Consider the following 18,636-nt stretch of genomic DNA (forward strand, 5'->3'; position numbering starts at 1 on the left):
ATAGACACGAGTGTACACATAGAACAAACATAATCAACAAGATACCTCGAATATTACACCGAACACATCTACACATATCACAACTCAGATTAAATCGATAAGATACCTCCAATAAAACACTCAAACACATGTGCACATTTCACAACATAGATTTAATCGACGAAATACCTCCAATAAACAATCATACTTGTATGTCTAACCACTCGGGTATAATCTACTAGAAACCCACAATAATCATAACTGGACAAGTATACACCCACTATGTGCAATTTAAATCGTCTATCAAGAACTCCTACAACACATAATAATCATATGTACACACCTCATAGATATACAAAAATCAACATACTTAATCCAATCAACCTGACATTCCCTATTTTAACTTCTATGTTATCCAAATCTGACACAATACTCAACCATTTTCATCCAGCCTTGACATTGATGAAAAATTGGTTACATTTAACACTTCAATATAATTTATATCCTCAATAATATCAGCCCACATAATATCAGATGAATAAGTCTCTACTCCCCATGAGAGCAAGTTAACATTCAAAACATCAAATCATTATTTATCTACATAGTCCAATATCAGAGGAAGCAAATATCAATTTTATCATTCTGTTAACTAACCACAACTAACCAGATTATTAAAATCTCATAGGCACACTCAACCGTAAACTCTCTAGCACCCGATTTATAATCTGATCACCAACTATAATCATCAAACCTGTGAATATCATACATGACACTCACTATGTCACCATCAACGACAACCCAAATAATAGATCATCAAAATAGTTATCCACTAATAGATCATCAAAACAAATATCTAGTAATAGATCAGATAACCACATAACATTTACTCTCATAAATCATTATAAATCAACACATCACAATATCTGATCTCACAATATCCCTCAACATTAAACCATTCTCAACAATGATCAAGCATAATAACTCCCCAATGACAAATTTTCATCGTATCGGGTACCCTAATATCCAAAAGATATGAGTATAAAAACTCTACTGGCTAAGTCAACAGGAATATGTAGGTATCATCCATTACCCAGCTAACAATAGCAGAGGCTGGTACATGCCTCCATCTCCTACTAGTAGTAACAGAAGGTAAAACTACCGATGGTATGATATGAAAAATCACCAGAGACTATAATCCTTGATCTCTATTAAGGTCAACCATGCTCAATGGCTAACCCATCACATGTAATATGTGTTACAACAACCAGACAGGTACTAAATAAAGAATGCTAATACATGTCATAAACTATAAAATTAAACATCATACTTATATGCCGTCTGGAGATGTTCCATCGCTGTCCAGTCCCCAACTTCTGACCTCAAAATTCTGAACATGAAAATCACCGGAAATCCATATAAATATGAAACGGAAGTCCAAAACATATACATAATGGGAAATCCGTGCAATCCAAAATAAATACCCAGTTTGACTCGCAAACTTGGGCTAACCCAAAAATCCAGAATACCAAAAGCAGGTATCACACCCTGCTCTAATACCAATTCCAATAAATTGGTATCAAATAAATCTCAAGATCCGTACACGAAAATCAAAACAAGTATCGCCAAACCTTGGCGCTCTGATACCAAATAAATTGGTATCAGGTTATACCAAATATCCAAAATATGAAAACAAAGATCGTAAAACTTGTGCTCTGATACCACTAAATTGTCACGCCCCGGAGGAGTCCTTGTCCGAAGAAATTTCGACAACATCTCCCCTGAACGGCGGACAATCTGAAATTTTACTACATCCCCATATACCTCAGCCACATGCGGCTGGAATAATAACAATATTAAAAGGCAAACAAGCACACCATCCACGCAGTTTATATCAATTTTCAGCCTCTGGCTGACACAACCACGCAGTTTAGTAGTAAACAAACAGAACAGAAATACGATGACTCGAAAACAACCCTACTCCACTACACCCATAAAGCACAAATCCGACGAAATAAATCCACTCACCTCTTCTACCGTCTAGGCAGGCATGTAGTAAAACAAATCCGAATGAAAGTCATCGACTAAATAAAGCAATCCATATAGGATCTAAAGTATTCAAAACATAACAAGTTCAAAATATAGTCTAGTACATAAAGCCAAAAGATAAATAAACAGCCTCGTGGCTGTAGGGGACTAGCAACTGGAACTCTCTCCTGACAGCATCAACCTGAAATAGCAACGGAGGAGGGTGTGAGTCCAACACTCAGCAGGTACAACTGATATGCATAATAAAGAACATAACAACAAGCACTAATCATGCGTACAGTCTCCTGACACAAGAAAGGTAAATGCAACTGAGGAATGCAGGAGAAAAGCTATACTAACCCGGACCAAGGTATAAGGGTAACAGGGTCGTCAGACCGAGGGTGTCATAATCCTGTATGCATGTCAAATATATGCATCCATATATATGCAGCAAGTAAATAGAGCAAACACAAGCAATAAATGCATCATGCATATGATGCCAATGACATGGTCACCCCTGACGTCAGTCAGCCATCTCACACACAATGGTGAGTCCGAGTAGGTAGGGCTGTGACAACCTTGCACTCTGACATCACTGCCCCTAATGAGTGACCGAGTGGACGGGATGCTGTCGGAGTACACACATACTCCTACCCCAAATCATAAATGAGGGAGCGCAATGCTCTCATCTCCCGGTACACGATGATAGAGAGGAATCTCTGTCGGCTACCACGCTACGTCACACTACCCATGAGCGGACCAACGGAGCCAAACTAAGTCCAACTGCCTGCCGGCTACCACGCTGCTACACTAAACCAACGGAGCCAAACAGAGTGGAACTGTCTGCCGGCTACCACGCTGAGTCACCAGACCAACGGAGCCAAACAGCAGAACTGCCACACACCTGTCTGATATACCACTAACCCATGAGTGATGGTGTGTACAGATACATGTAACTGGCGATGTGCTCAACAATAATGGAGCAGACAATCGCACAGCATGCAATCATGCAAGATGATGCATGACACTAAACATGACAATATCATGAACAGCATAACAATAACCATATAAATAAATACAAAGTGTGTACCACAGGACAATGTATCAAATGGAAGGTACACCGATCAGATAGGGAATCAAATAAACCCTAGGTCCTGAACATAATGTATAATATGGTTGTGTCACTACCTCTAAAGCCTGTATGATCAGGTAAATAATAACATGCAGTGCATAATAAGTAAACAAGCAAACATGTATCAGATCATGTAGTGACCAACTGAAACAAATGGAAAACACAATCATTGCTATATGTTAAACACATTATTATGCATATCAAAAGACATAAGTCAAAGTACCCGCCTCCAATAAGAAATGGTCAAATCCGATAATCGAGATACTCGTCTCACGTCAAGGTCCTGTATATCAAACATAATGTCTAGTTTAGCTAATTCTATCATACAATAATTAGCCAAACTAAATTCTAATCCAATTTAAGAAGTTCTAAATTGGATCCAACTAATCCATCCAACACAATTAATGAACCCTAATCAAACACATAACAATCTATTTCTTAATTCCAACTCATACCTAATTCAACCTATACATGATCAACAGCATAAATCAAATCCCTATTCTTACCTCAATTCACAGCCGAACGAGATGCTGGAACAAATGGATGTTGTTGTTGGAAATGAGATTGCTGCCAACACCAGAAAATCCATAGAACAACCATTTTCTGTTGGATTCCTTCACTGAACGGAACAAGATGAGATCCGGCGAGAAGATCACAAATCAAACAATACATAATCACTACAGACCTATACAGAAATTGCATACACTACCTACCAATATGATCTCACTGATCTCAACCATAGCTTACCCTAACTCAGTGCCGACAACCTCCTCTCTGTCGGAGAACCAATCGAACCAGCAGACTTACCCTTCAAGGGTTTCCTCTCCGGCGGCTAGGTCTCACGGTGGCTGGCGCTAGGGTTGTGAAGTCGGCATCGCTGGTGTGGAGAAGGGAAAGGGAAACGATGAGAAGTGCTCGGCAGAACCTGATGACCGACGATGGTCGGAGGCGCACTGTGGGTTGCGGCCGGCAATTGGCTGAGAGGGGCGAGGGTGAAGTCGGCTTGGGCAAAGAGGAGTCTCGGCCGCGTCGGCTGTGGGGGGCGTCGCCGCTGACTAGGGCACGGCGTCGGTGCTGGTTTCCAGTGACCGGCGGTGTCTCATGAGCGCAAGGAGGAATCGGCCACTCGGCGTAAGAGAGGAGAGAGAGCAGTGTCGGCTGTGGCTAGGGCAGAGACGAGAGGAAACCGAGGGATTTTATCGCGAGAGGGGGAGGAAACTGCGCCGCTTGCGGTTAGGGCAAGCCGTCGAGCGCGCGGAGGGGAAAAGGGAGGATTCGGTGAAAACAAAGAAAAGAAAAGCAAGGAAATAAATAAATTCAACTTTTCCTCGCTTAAATGGGCAGCCTAAACAGGCTTTCTCGGGGCCTTGTTTTTTTTTTTATCCTCGCAAACTCATCCATACGAGCTCCGAAAAATTCCTGAAAAATTTCCAAAAATTCCAAAAAATTCCCTTATGGTGTTATGCCCATTTCCGGTATTTTACATATCCACTGTTACCCATGACTTGTATGTCCCGACCTGCACGCTAGGTCTGTATCCTGACCTGCTTTTGTTAACTATTATCCATGGCCTGTACGTCCTGACCTGCACGCTAGGTCTGTATCCTAATCTACCTCTATATACTTTTTATGCTTGGCTTGTATATCCTGACCTGCACGCTAGGTCTGTTCGTTGAGTTTGTTCTATGCTAGGAGCCTTCTTTCCTTTACCTTTACTTGGCTTGTGGACTCAGTCCTCAGCTATACCTGGCTCGTGGACCCGGTCCTTGACCGCTATCAGGGCTGGTCCTTGTCCGGCTTATAATCACATCCTTTGACCGCCATGGACACGTAAGCTTGACTTCTGACCGGCCATGGAGGCTGAACTTCTGACCTCCATGGGAGCTAGACTTCTGACCTCCCTGATCTCTACGTCAGCTTGACTTCTGACCGGCCATGGAGGCTTGACTTCTGACTCCCTGACCTCCACGTCAGCTTGACTTCTGACCGGCCACGGAGGCTTAACTTTTGACCTCCCTGACCTCCACGTCAGCTTGATTTCTGACCGACCACGGAGGCTTGATTTCTGACCGTTTTGTGGTCTTGACCCCTAACCACATCATCTTACCGACCCCACGATCATACGCCGTATCAGTACTTAAAAGGTTTTGGTTGACCAAAACAAAGAGATCGAACTAAGTCAAAAACTCATATCAATCACCTTCCACAAAGGTGGTCAAATGACCAAGGATCTAACACCAGGTCAATGAGGAGCATTTCTTTCCTACTACATCACCCAAACATATCATCTGATATTATACATTTCTTGTCATCATTAGTTTCTACCAATAACATGGCAATTAGCTGCCAATCTAATAAAAGTGGTTGGATAGTGCTAAAAACAATAGAATTTGAAATTGTGATAATTCTACAATCTTTCCAAAAGTAGTGTTTTTGTTACACATAAATCCAAATTCTCTAACAGTTTTCCCCAAATTAGAGTCTAACTAATCAATGATGCAGTAAGTTGATTTGTTATTTGAGGATTTGTTTCACTGAAACATTACATCATCATGAAAGGAACATAACAAAATGGTAAAAGACAATAATTCTGCAGAATTAGAATTAATATTCAACCTAAGTGGTTAGCTTTTGGTTGCTAAAGAATCATTTGGTTTTTTACTTCGTTAACAAAATCTAATTGTGAATTTGAAAGATGCATCTTAAGCAACCACATAATTGTTGTTTTTATTTTATTTTTTGAAAAAAAAAAAAGGTTTTCAAGACATGTAGCATAACCAAAGTCTAACGTGAGCAATAGATAGAGAGAGACAACAAGCATTGTGGCATAACTTTAGGTGCAAAATATGAATAGGTCATTCCACTACTTTATATTTCACTACTCAATATCAACCCATTAATAATACTTAAGGTGATTTAGGTTGCACATGGAAATGAGTTTTATGCCTCTTCTACCTAAAAGGTCACTTTGCATGGAGGCCATCTTTTCATGACTCAAATTTAAGTTGAAGGAAACAACTAATGTAGTTGGTAAGGAGGGCTTTGTCAATTGGGTTGGTGTGGCACTTTTATCATGGTGGTTCTTCTAGATATTTTGTTTAATTATTTTAATTCATATGTCGTATTCATTTACCATTTCTTGGAACAAGATTATCAATTTAGTTCATTGTATGAGATCTAACCACCGTGCCTAGTGTTCTCAAAGAATGACTCAAATCTTAGCCACCATAAAGGAATGAAGCAACATTCATTAACAAGGAGGAACAGAAGGCATGAACAAAGACAGCTTGTAGTTTTGACCATTCTCAATCAATAAGCAGATCATTAATGAATGAGGATAACAACAAATTAACAAAGCTAGGATTTTGTGAGCAATGATTTGTGTATGGAAAAGAAAAACATTCTACTGATCCATGTGTTAAGAAGAGAAAGCACAAACCATTGAAGAAAGTTGCAAGGAATACAACTTGTAGAGATCAATTTCTTATGTGAGTTCAGTTCCTTGTACCTTTAAAGATTAGATTCTAGAGTCGTTTACAAGGATCAGAAAGAATTAATCTCAAGACAGTAAGTCTTCATCTTAATCAACAATTTTGTGGTCGTCTTGTATGGCTCCTCAAAACCCTCTGCAGGGGAACAACCACCGGCCTCCTCGATGTTGCTGGGTCTGATAGCCAACAATGTCGCACCTTTCAGTACCATTCGACAAGGCAACTCCCGATGGTGAGCGTACCATAGCCGCATGCTTAGCACTGGCAACAAGGTCCGCTGAGAGCCTCCTGAAGGATTCAATGGCTTCGCTCGTAGTTCTTGTATCTGTCGGGGCAGGGATCCTCTGGTCCCGGATCCTTGGATCAATCTTGATCCCTTGCGCATTCATTGATTGGATGGGATGGATCCTATCTGTCTAACAGATAGGGTCCAATCCACCCATCCAATGAATGAACAAGGTCTCTTTTAGTCCAGAAAATTATGAACTAGAGGATCTGACCTCGTGCGCAGGAGGGTTTTGGAAGAGATGAGTTTTTTCGTTGAGTTTTGATGGAGATGTGTTTTGGAGGTTAGGTTTTTACAAAGGGGAGATTTTTGTAGAGGGATTAGGTTGCGGACATAGATAATACTGGTTATAAAATCAGTATTGTAGATACTTAACAAACTGTGCAGATAATACTTTTTAAAAAAATGTGGTCCTTCATCTAAAAACACCTCTAAACATAGTTATTTGAAAAAATATTTTCTTAATAAGAAATAAACAAATATATACAACGATTTCTTATTAAAAAAATAATAACATTTTTTTTAAAAAAATATTATTTTTAAGTGTTGTGTAATCTTAATTTTTTTTGTATTATTGATAGGTAATTTTTTTCTTAGAAATCACATTATCCACATGATAGCTTTCTAATTTATTTATTTTATTTAAGTTTAACAGAAAAAAATTACTATGGTTTGGAAATCCTATCCCATCTATAATTCTCGAAATGATGGGTTCCTATTTGTAGTAACAAATCATCTACTTAACTAAGTGGTGGTCAAAGTATTGTTTTCATACGACAATAGTAATTGGTTCAAATCCAATAGTAAATAGAACTTATTAGATAATGGAGTCGATGAAATGATATCTAATAAATTTTTCCATCAATATTCTATTTTTTATCAAATTAGATTTGATATATTGTGTTCAATTAGTAAAATCAACATGTGATGTATATATAAACAACTTTTAAAAAACTTATTGTTATTATTTTGATATAATGACCTAACTAGTAGGAAATAATATTGACAGCCTCCATTTGTATACTGTGTCCTAGCTCCAAGTGCTCTAATCGAGTTAAAGGGAGATCCAATGGACTCAAGAATTGGAGTGCCGTCAATGTCGTTGAAACAATGAAGGATGCACCTATCTTCTGTTGAAAACAATATCCAATTGCCAAGGATAACGAAAAGAGAGGTCAAGTTTGATAATATGACCTGTGATGTTGTTGCATCTTACACCTTCCCATCTGCAGCACTCATCGCCCTTCGAAGGAATTGCAAAGATGTCTGCATATCGACGTCAGGAAGCCACTCCTCATGCTCAGCATGTAGAATATATGTTCTAAATGTATGATAGATGAATTAATTAAATGCGGTAAAAATTTACAGCGATCTCCCGCAGATCTACAATCGGCAATGACGAAATTTGCTATCGGAAGAGCGATCACAGGATCGGAAAGCCCTCCGCAATTCCACAAACCAAATCCCGCCATTTTGGATGTTCTCCTCTGACTCTCGTCGCACGATCGCGATTTCACACCCTGAGCCTTGGACGGACCCCCTTTATATAGGGAAATACCCTAGGGGCATAATGGACATTTCCATTATGTGTAGTGGGGAACATGGGCCACGTTCCCCACTATCCCCATTTCTAACATCTCCCACTCGTCCAAGGTAAGTCACTAAGACTAGTTCATTCAGGTAAGTCACAAAGACTTAATAAGTCACATAGACTATTAGAGAGTTTGGTCACATAGACCATATGAGAACATCCAATCCATACTTAGAGAAAATGGTTCGTGCGACAGCAAGCACACTGAGCGATAGTTGCTAAGAAGATTGTTACACCTTGACTTAGCTGCTCGTTGAGCAATCAATGCTAATAAAGTTGTTACACTTTGCTTAGCTGCTCAAATAAATTAGAGACACACTCTTCATGGCACATAGCCTCTTTCCTGGTGGCACATAGCCTTTATCCAGGATCCATCCAATCTTCAAGTGACACACAGCCATTATCTTGAAGATATCCATGTCTTGCTATTTACCCAGATTAAATAATTTTCATTTACATCGATATGAACATCTCTAATCCCTTATAATGACCATTATGTCATGAGCATGTTTCATATCCAATATTCACATTCATTTCCGTACATAACAGAAATGGGTCGACCAGTGAATAACAACAAAAGATGTAAATCTATTTAATCTTCCTTTTTAGCTAGAATCAATTCATTTTAATCAGTCGCTTTCCTAGTTATGCTCCATAGACCGAATCATCCATAGCCATAGGATACACGCTAAAGTAGCAGACACTGATCAAAACTTCAAGTAGACAGCTAAATAGTCACTAAGGCAAAAATTGAGATTAACATATAATCTCAAAGGTCTCACATAGTAGAGAAACAGAGATTCATTCTCCTACAACCTTTATTGTCGCAATAAGCACATGTGGTATGAATCACATGCTACGATGTTATTCTCTTTACGAAAAAGAGTGCATGTTGTCTTCAAATTTAACATCGTACAGATTTCGATCTAGACATACCTAACGTCTAATCCTGAATTCAACATATGAATTCTAATCTGGCTTTCAACAGGTTCAGTAAATGGTGGGTTCATTTACCTCGATCATTTTTTTACACATAAATGATCTCATCTTGACACAATTATCAAGGCGACCTCAACTTATGAATCTGTCTCTAATTTCATAATTTCAGCTACGTAAGCTGTTTCATAAGTAACGGTCTTACCCCTATTTGTACTTAACAAACAGAGATGATTGTCCATGTGAGTGGACCAATCTCCACCTGCCAACATGCTCACCGAGATCTTACATGAATGTAACAAATACAACATATACACTGAATAAATTATGGCAAATTACATAATCATAACACAAAGTTTGATTGTTATTTCAATATTGTTACATTCTACGAAGTCCCAAAGACTTTACATGTTCTTTAAATGACTCTTTAGTCATTGGCTTAGTAAAAGGATCTGCAAGCATAACACGTGTAGGGACATACTCAAGAATGACTTTTCTTTTAGCCACAATATCCCTTACAAAATTATATTTAATTTCTATATGCTTGCCTTTGCTATGATATTTGGTATCCTTGGAAAAAGCTATTGCAGCTTGACTGTCACAGTAGACAGTTACTGGACTCCCACTATCCTCAGCAATTTTCAGATGCTTCAGAAACCTTCTCAACTAGACTGCTTCTTGCACAGCTGCTGAACATGCCACATATTCAGCTTCCATAGTCGACAAAGCTACACAAGCTTGTTTCTTGCTGTTCCAGGAGATGGCGCCACCATTCAGCAAGAATGCATAGCCTGATGTGGATTTTCTATCATCCAGGTCTCCAGCCCAATCTGCATCTGAATAACCTTTCAGACTCATATCTGATCCTTGAAAACAGAGACAATAATCTGTTGTCGCCTTCAGATATCTGAATATCCTTTTTACTGCCTTCCAGTGTCTCGGTCCTGGGTTTGACTGGAAGCGACTGACCAAGCCCACAACATAGCTGATATCGGGACGTGTACACAACATAGTGTACATTAAACTACCAATAGCACTGGCATATGGTTTTTTATTCATCTCAGCTATTTCCTCTGGAGTTTTAGGACACATACTCTTACTCAACACAGTACCTTTCACAATAGGTGTATGTTCTATGTTACAATTAGACATGCTGAAATGATGTAACATCTTATTTATATAAGACTCTTGTGATAGACCCAAAAGTCTTTTAGGACGATCTCTCATGATCTTCACCCCTAAGATGTATTCAGCTTCTCCCATATCTGTTGTATCAAATTGTGATGACAGCCACTTCTTGACTTCATTCACATATCCTATGTCATTTCCAGCTATCAGCATATCATCAACATATAATGATAAAATGACATATTTTCCTTTTTCCCTTTTCAGGAAAACACAATGATCCTCATTGATCATCTCGAAACCATAAGATAAAACGACTTCGTTAAATCTTATGTTCCATTGTCTTGACCCTTGCTTTAGCCCATATATAGACTTTCTAAGTCTACATACTTTTTGCTCTTGGCCTTCAGCAATGAAACCTTCTGGTTGAACCATATAGATTTCTTCGTCAAGATCACCGTTAAGGAAAGCGGTTTTTACATCCATTTGATGTAATTCTAAGTCATAATGTGCCACAAAGGCCAAAATAACTCTTATTGATACAAATTTCACTACAGGAGAAAATGTCTCTTCAAAGTCAATACCCTCCATTTGGGTATATCCTTTTGCAACTAAACGAGCTTTGTATCTGTTAATCGATCCATCTGCTTTCCTCTTTATTTTGAGAATCCATTTATTCCCAATAGCCCTTCGGCCCGGAGGAAGATCAACTAAGTCCCAAACATGATTTTGAATCATGGACTCCATCTCTTCAACCATTGCAGCTTTCCATTTTTCTCTAACTCTACATCCCAATGCTTCCTCAATGGATTGAGGCTCGTCGTCGTCAATTGGAAGTGTAACCAATGCCTCATTCTCAATATCAAACCTCTTCTTAGGTTTGATCTTACGAACACTTCTCCGTAAGTTGGGTTGTTGAGAAGTCAACTCATGACTCAGCATATCACTCCCACTCGGTTGACTAGACTCAGGTATCCCTTTTGACACCTCTCTTGTTGATAATATCTCATCCTCCTCAAATAGAGGAACATTTTTTATCAACATCACCTCTGATTGGGAACTCTGTTTCGAGAAAAGTCGCATCTCTCGAGTCTATTTCGGAGATGGTTCCATCTAGTTGCTCACCTATGAAAACATAACCTTTGGAGGTCTCATGATATCTTATAAAGATACATTTCTTACCTCTAGGTCCCAGTTTTCCATACTTGTGAGAACTATCATGAACATAAGCAGCTGACCCCCAGGGTCTCAGATTACTCAAATCTGGTTTTCTGCCTGTCCAACGTTCATATGGGGTAGATGGAACTGACTTTGAAGGCACTTTGTTAAGTATATAGGCTGCAGTTAATAATGCATCTCCCCAATAGGAGATTGGCAAATTAGCTTGCGCCATCATAGACCTAACCATTTCAAGAAGAGTCCTGTTTCTTCTTTCAGCTACCCCATTTTGCTGTGGAGTTCCAGGGATTGTCAGCTGTCTAATAATCCCTCTATCATTACATATTGTCTTGAACATATCAGACAAATACTCCCCACCACGGTCAGTGCGTAAAGCTTTAACTTTACGTTCCGTTTGATTTTCAACTTCGTTCATATAACGAATGAAGCTATCTAATGCTTCGGATTTGTGAGAAATCAAATACACATGACCGAACCTAGAGAAATCATCAATAAATGTAATGAAATAGGAAGCTCCATGTCTAGCCTTCACATTCATTGGACCACAAATATCCGAATGAATTAACTGCAATGTTGATTCAGATCTAATAGCCTTACCAAATGGTTTCCTAGTTGCTTTTCCATCAAGACAATGCTCACATATAGACAATTGAATCTTAGCTCGAGTGCCCAATAAACCCTCTTTAGCTAATCGATTCATACGTTCTTGTCCTATGTGTCCTAATCTAGCATGCCAAACCTCATCAGTTATATTTGCATCACTAGTTAAAGCAATGTTTGAAATACAACCATCAATAGCATAATTGACATCTGGTTCTACATCAAGAACCATAAAACCATTTGTTAAATAACCATATCCGATTGACACTGAGTCAATCTTAAGTTCAACAGACCGACTGTAAAAATTAATACAATACTCTAAATCAAGAAGACACGTAACGGAAACAAGATTCCGTCGAATTTCAGGAGCATACAGGACATCATGTAGAAATAAAACTCTACCACCACGTAGGTTGAGTTTGCAAGTGCCGACTCCTTTGACTTCAACTCTTGCATTATTTCCCACATAGATCCACTTGTTGCCATGGTACCGACGGTACTCAACAAATGTAACTCGTTCCCGAGCTACATGGTTGGTTGCTCCGAATCTATAATCCACAAATGATAAGAATCAGCTAACAACACTGAACTAGCAACAAAATGCTCTTGAAAAGAAGACACACTTAGATTTACCTTTTTCGGCTCAGTGCACTCCTGAGCAAAGTGACCATTTTTGCCACAGTTAAAATAAGTCAACTTGTTTTTAGGTTTCTTTCCAGTCTTCTTTACTATCTTCTTGATTGGGCCTTGTCCCACAACAGCAGCTTCCCTCTTCTTTTCCTTCCCTTTCTTGAACCATTTCTTTTTCTTGGATCCATATGATGCAGCAGAACCTACAACCACATAGGCTTGTCCAGAAATCCTAGCAGATTCAACTCTCTCCGCCTCCAATTCTACATGGCGTGAGACGTCAGTGAAAGTCTTGATACTCTCACTGTGAGTTAAGGTCTGCTTCATGGTCTCCCAAGAATCTGGAAGTGAACGAATAACTGCTTGAACCTGTTGTTCATCAGTCAACTCATGACCAGCAGTTTTAAGCTCCCGAATCATGTTCGACATCTCCCTGAGGTGTTGAACCATTGACACATTCGGACACTTTTTGTAGCTGTCAAATTTAATTGTCAGCTGTCGAAGCTTGCTCAGACTTACTCCACTGTAATTTTCTTTAAGGGCAACCCAGACTTCATGAGCCGTCAGATATGACTCATATTCAAAAACTAGGTCGTCTACCATTGAACTAATCAATATACCCTTTGCAGTGGAGTCCTTTTTCTTCCATGCCTTATAGGCATCAAGATCTCGTCTGTGTTGTGCAGTGGGACCATCTGCAGGTACTTCCATAACCTGATTTACAGCCTCTAGAACTTCTTGTTCCTCAAGTACATATTGTATCTTGAGGTGCCAGATCTTGTAGTTATCCCCATTAAGTTTCTCACCTTTGTTGAGTTCAGCTATTATGTTTTTGGTTGCCATAATCTATCATAAATAAACAAATTATTTATTATTCAGTGTATATCATATGTATGCAATTTATGATTGACTTAATATTACTTTGAGTTAGTTTACAAAATCAAGTGACAACTATGTATTCACTCATCATCCGTATGACCAATCAAATTAATATTAATCAATTCTATTACATACATCCCAACAAATGAACTAATCATTTATAATATCATGAATTCATTAATTAAATGAACTAATCATTTAATATATCATGCTTTTTTTTTAATTAAATGAACTAATCATTTAATACATTATGAACTAATCATGTATCATGTCAAGCAAACAGCATAAATAAATGAACATATCATTAATATAAAATTATGCTGCAAATTGTTAACATATAACCAACTGACATGAATGAAATGGACTAACTATTGTTCATACAAAACGACAATAAAAATAACAGAACTCTAATAAACTAGATAGGCAACTACCACTCCCACTAGGACAGACACTAGTGCAGTGGCTAATATAATCCCTCTCAGCCTGGACTCATTTGGGGTAATCCCAGGCAAGACAGCTTCAAGATTTTCAATTGGATCCCACACACACTCTCCCAGATCCTCTTGATTCATGGATCGGATCTTGAGCTCTTGAATGCTCTTCAAATTCTTCTGGATCCTCCTCTGGAGGATCTTCAGGATCTTCTGAATCCTCTTCAGATTCATCTGGATCCTCCTCTGGGTCTTCAGGACCCCAATAGAGATGAAGCAACTGTCTGCACATCTCTGAGTACCAGATGTGTCCATCATAATCATCCCAAAGTTGGAATGCTATCTGCCTAAGGTTTTCTGGCAGTGAATAGACTAGAGCAAATCTTCTGTGTGTGTCTTCTACTGGAAATTCTTCTCGCTCGAGTTTCCAGAACAACCGATCGAGCCGACCAATAAGCCATCCGAGTCCTAGAACAGGGTCGAAATCAAGCTCCTTAATCTCCTCCCAAAGCTCATGTTGTCGTGAATCACGACTAGCCATCTGAAAAATTGAAAAATAAATAAGTCAGTACAAAACCGACTAACCAGTACAAAACCGGCTTATTTCAATTTATACAGGCATAGTACCAACAACATAATCAATCAAGAAAAACAAATCTTCTCGATTTTCAGGAGTTAAGTCGACAATTAGAACTAATCTAATTGGTCAAACCCATCGGATCGGTTGATTAGGGATCCAGATCCTAAGCTTGGTCCATTGTCCTTAATTAGAACTAATCTAATTGGACAGGGATTTTTGTACCTATGTTCTGTTAATTTTTCTCTAAGTCCATTTCAACCAATTTCAGACTTATTGATCAAACTCAAATCCATTTGATCAAACCAATGCCCATTGGTTTAAGTTCGACCAATTAGAACAAATCTAATTGTTTTGATCAAATCTGAATTTTGATCATATTTGGTCTAAGTCCAATTAATTAACCCAAATTGATTTTGGGTTTGGATCATATTGATCGATTAAACCAACTAATGATTTAAACCTGAACCGGATCTAAATGGACCAAAATTTATTTTAATCATTTATCATTAATGATGAAATTAATTGAACTTTTTTTCAATTAATTACTGTATGCACCCAAATTGAAATTAATGCTACGGTAGGCATGCATCCAAATTTAAAAAAAAATGCTACAGTAGGCATACATTAGCATGAAACAATAAGCATGCATTAGCATATTTCAACGATGCATCATATGGCAAACAAAAAATTATACTTTAATTAAAAAACATAAGCATATTATGTTTCTTAATTTCATATGCATGCAGTATTTTCGTTCACGGTTTTTTTTTTTTATTATTATTTGATTTTTCAAAATCAAACTTTATCTCACACGAAGCACTGTGCTTCGTTATTATGCCGATTTCTTCGCAACTGCCCACGTTGCACAGGCCGCTCAAGCCACGCACGCCGCTCACAGCGACGAACGCTGTACAGAAATTTCAAAGGCAGCCTCGAGTACGCCGTTGGCCAACACACAGAGACAAACTCCATGAGTGTTCAATCGAGACCTTTCAACAGACGTTGATTACGGCTGCTTTTGATGCCGACGACTGTAGCAGATTGCAACATGAACGCAATATGCTTGGCTACGGCAAAACTAGACGGAAGACGGACTCCGTTCACGGCAGCAATTTTAAACAGGAGATCGCACATACATTTAGAACAAATAACTTGCTCTGATACCAATGTAGAATATATGTTCTACATGTATGATAGATGAATTAATTAAATACGGTAAAAACTTACAGCGATCTCCCGCAGATCTGCAATCGGCAATGACGAAACTTGCTATCGGAAGAGCGATCACAGGATCGGAAAGCCCTCCGCAATTCCACAAACCAAATCCCGCCGCTTTGGATGTTCTCCTCTGACTCTCGTCGCACGATCGCGATTTCACACCCTGAGCCTTGGACGGACCCCCTTTATTTAGGGAAATACCCTAGGGGCATAATGGACATTTCCATTATGTGTAGTGGGGAACATGGGCCACGTTCCCCACTATCCCCATTTCTAACACAGCAGAGCTTTTCTCTCCTTTTCTATGCATAGTTGCAAAGATCTAGATAGGAATCGGGTAGAGGGTGTAAAATCTGTTATGATGGATAGAGATCTCGGCGAACACTTGTCACCTCCTAGTTACTTGACAGTCTGTTGGTGCGGGAAGCATCCGACGATTGAACCGGTGCTTTGATTATGTCAAAGGGTTCAAGTTAAGTTGGTTGTTATCTAATGTGTGTTAATGAGGTTGCAGGAAAATCCTAACTACGGTTAGGCAGGTGGAAAATCCTAGAGGGTGGTAACTCTAGGTCCTAGCACTACAAGAAAAATCCTCATAGACATCGGTGGAACAACAACAGTTTTAAGCAAAAACCGATGTCTTTGAGTATTTTATACCGGTTTTTCCAAAAACCGATGTCTATGAGCGCAGATTTTCGCTCATAGACATCAGGTTTTTAGGCGATGTCTATGAACGTCTTTTTTCGTTAATAGACATCGATTTTAACAGCGGTTTTTAAAATCCGATGTCTATGAACCAAAATTCTGGCGGACTTTCTTAGCGCACTTTTTTTTGGGCATCTCCTCGCCCACCATAAATCGAAACCCTAATCCTCAGGCGTCGATCCCGCTCCTCGGGCGCTTTCTTTTGCCTCCCGCTCCTCAGGCGGCGATCCCAGCTCCCCCCGCCAACTGCACTCCTCCCTAGCCCCCGGCGCCGTCCCGCAAATCGAGCCCCTCCCGCTCTTCCGTGATGTGCCCGTACTCGAGCGCCAGGCGCTCTTTCTCCACAAACTCCGGATCTGCTCTGTGCTCTTCGACTTCTCTGACACGCTCAAGTCATGAAGCGGCAGACGCTGTCGGAGCTCGTCGACTTCGTGCAATCCGGCTCCGGCCGGCTCAACGAGCAGGTATAGGAAGAGCTTGTCCGACTGTGTCTTCATAAGATCAACTCGGTGTGATGTGTATGGCCAGGTAATGTATCATCATAAGATTTGAATCTACTACTTTTTCTTTTCTGTAGCCAAGGGATTTTATGTTTTCCCCCTTTCTTTGTGACTGGAAACAGGAGAAGAACTACAGTGAAAGGGTGATGCTGATATACGATGGCCTACATTATGATGTATGTCAATTTTGTGGTCGTCTCAGAAAAAGACTGTCACTTTCCACATTTCAGCATAATAGCTAACCTAACCTGCTTTGTTGTAATTCAATATATGTTTCTTGCAGATGTCTCCATATGATGGGGCGCCTGAAGAGTTTGATCAAACTATTTTTTCTGTTAGAAGTGACCGTTCCATTGGACCTGTGGAGAACTTTGCACTTAATCTGGTTAAAGATGCCCAAAAGTAAGTGTTTTCCGTAAAGAGATCATCTTCTTCTCTTCAGCTGCAACAAAATTGGCCTTAGATGAGCATATCAAAATCACTGTGCTTCTGTTGTAATATTATAGCTACTTGAGGTTGATACTCAATTTGCATTATTTAGGCAAGCATAAATAAATTCATTTGAAGCTACAAAAACCTAAACAATATGTACTGAAAGGCACAAGATGCACAATTTTGTTAGCATTCTCAAAGCTTGCTATAGCGATCAAAATACTAATGTTTTATTTTAGTTTCTTTTGTTTAAGAGAGGAATAGATTTAAACTCAAGGCTTTGACGACTTCTATGGCTTAGATAGACTAGGCTAGTTGACACCTTTAAACTTTTCACTGTATATTTGATAGATTTTTTTATCTAGTTCAGAAGTTATCCATTGTAATCTCTTTCCTTCTGATTTGGGTATCCGACTGTGTCTTCGATCTGTTGTATGTGCGAAGCTCGTGAGTAATGTAGCACATTAGGAATATTACATCACATCTGCTTGTTCTAGCCCATGCATAGCTTTGTCTTCTTTCTTCTTTCTCCTTGCGAGTTAGTATTTCTTGACCCTCTTTCATCCCTAGACCTCTTCAATAGACCTCTTTCTTCCCACGAGGTTCAGATTGCCGCAGGTCCTTGGGGGTGTTTGGCGAGCTAACTTACAGTCACTGCATCAAGGAGTGTTGCAACGATGAGAGACGATGATCCAAAGAAAAGCAAGGTTTTTTTTTGCAAGATAAAAAAATAATATATTTCTCTTCTTTAGTTCTGTTTTCTTCATCTCTAAGATGGTTGATATAGGCATGCTTTGTTCCCTCAGTTTCTTGGGAGCAGCTGTCTTGGTCCAAGGCCTTTGTTAAAAAATGGTTCAACATCAAGAGCAAAGGTCAGGATAACCATGTCGATGAGATTGCTAGCAAAGGTGTGCTTG

The sequence above is a fragment of the Zingiber officinale genome, chromosome 7B (genome assembly GCF_018446385.1).
Source record: "Zingiber officinale cultivar Zhangliang chromosome 7B, Zo_v1.1, whole genome shotgun sequence".
In the NCBI taxonomy this organism is placed as follows: Eukaryota; Viridiplantae; Streptophyta; class Magnoliopsida; order Zingiberales; family Zingiberaceae; genus Zingiber; species Zingiber officinale.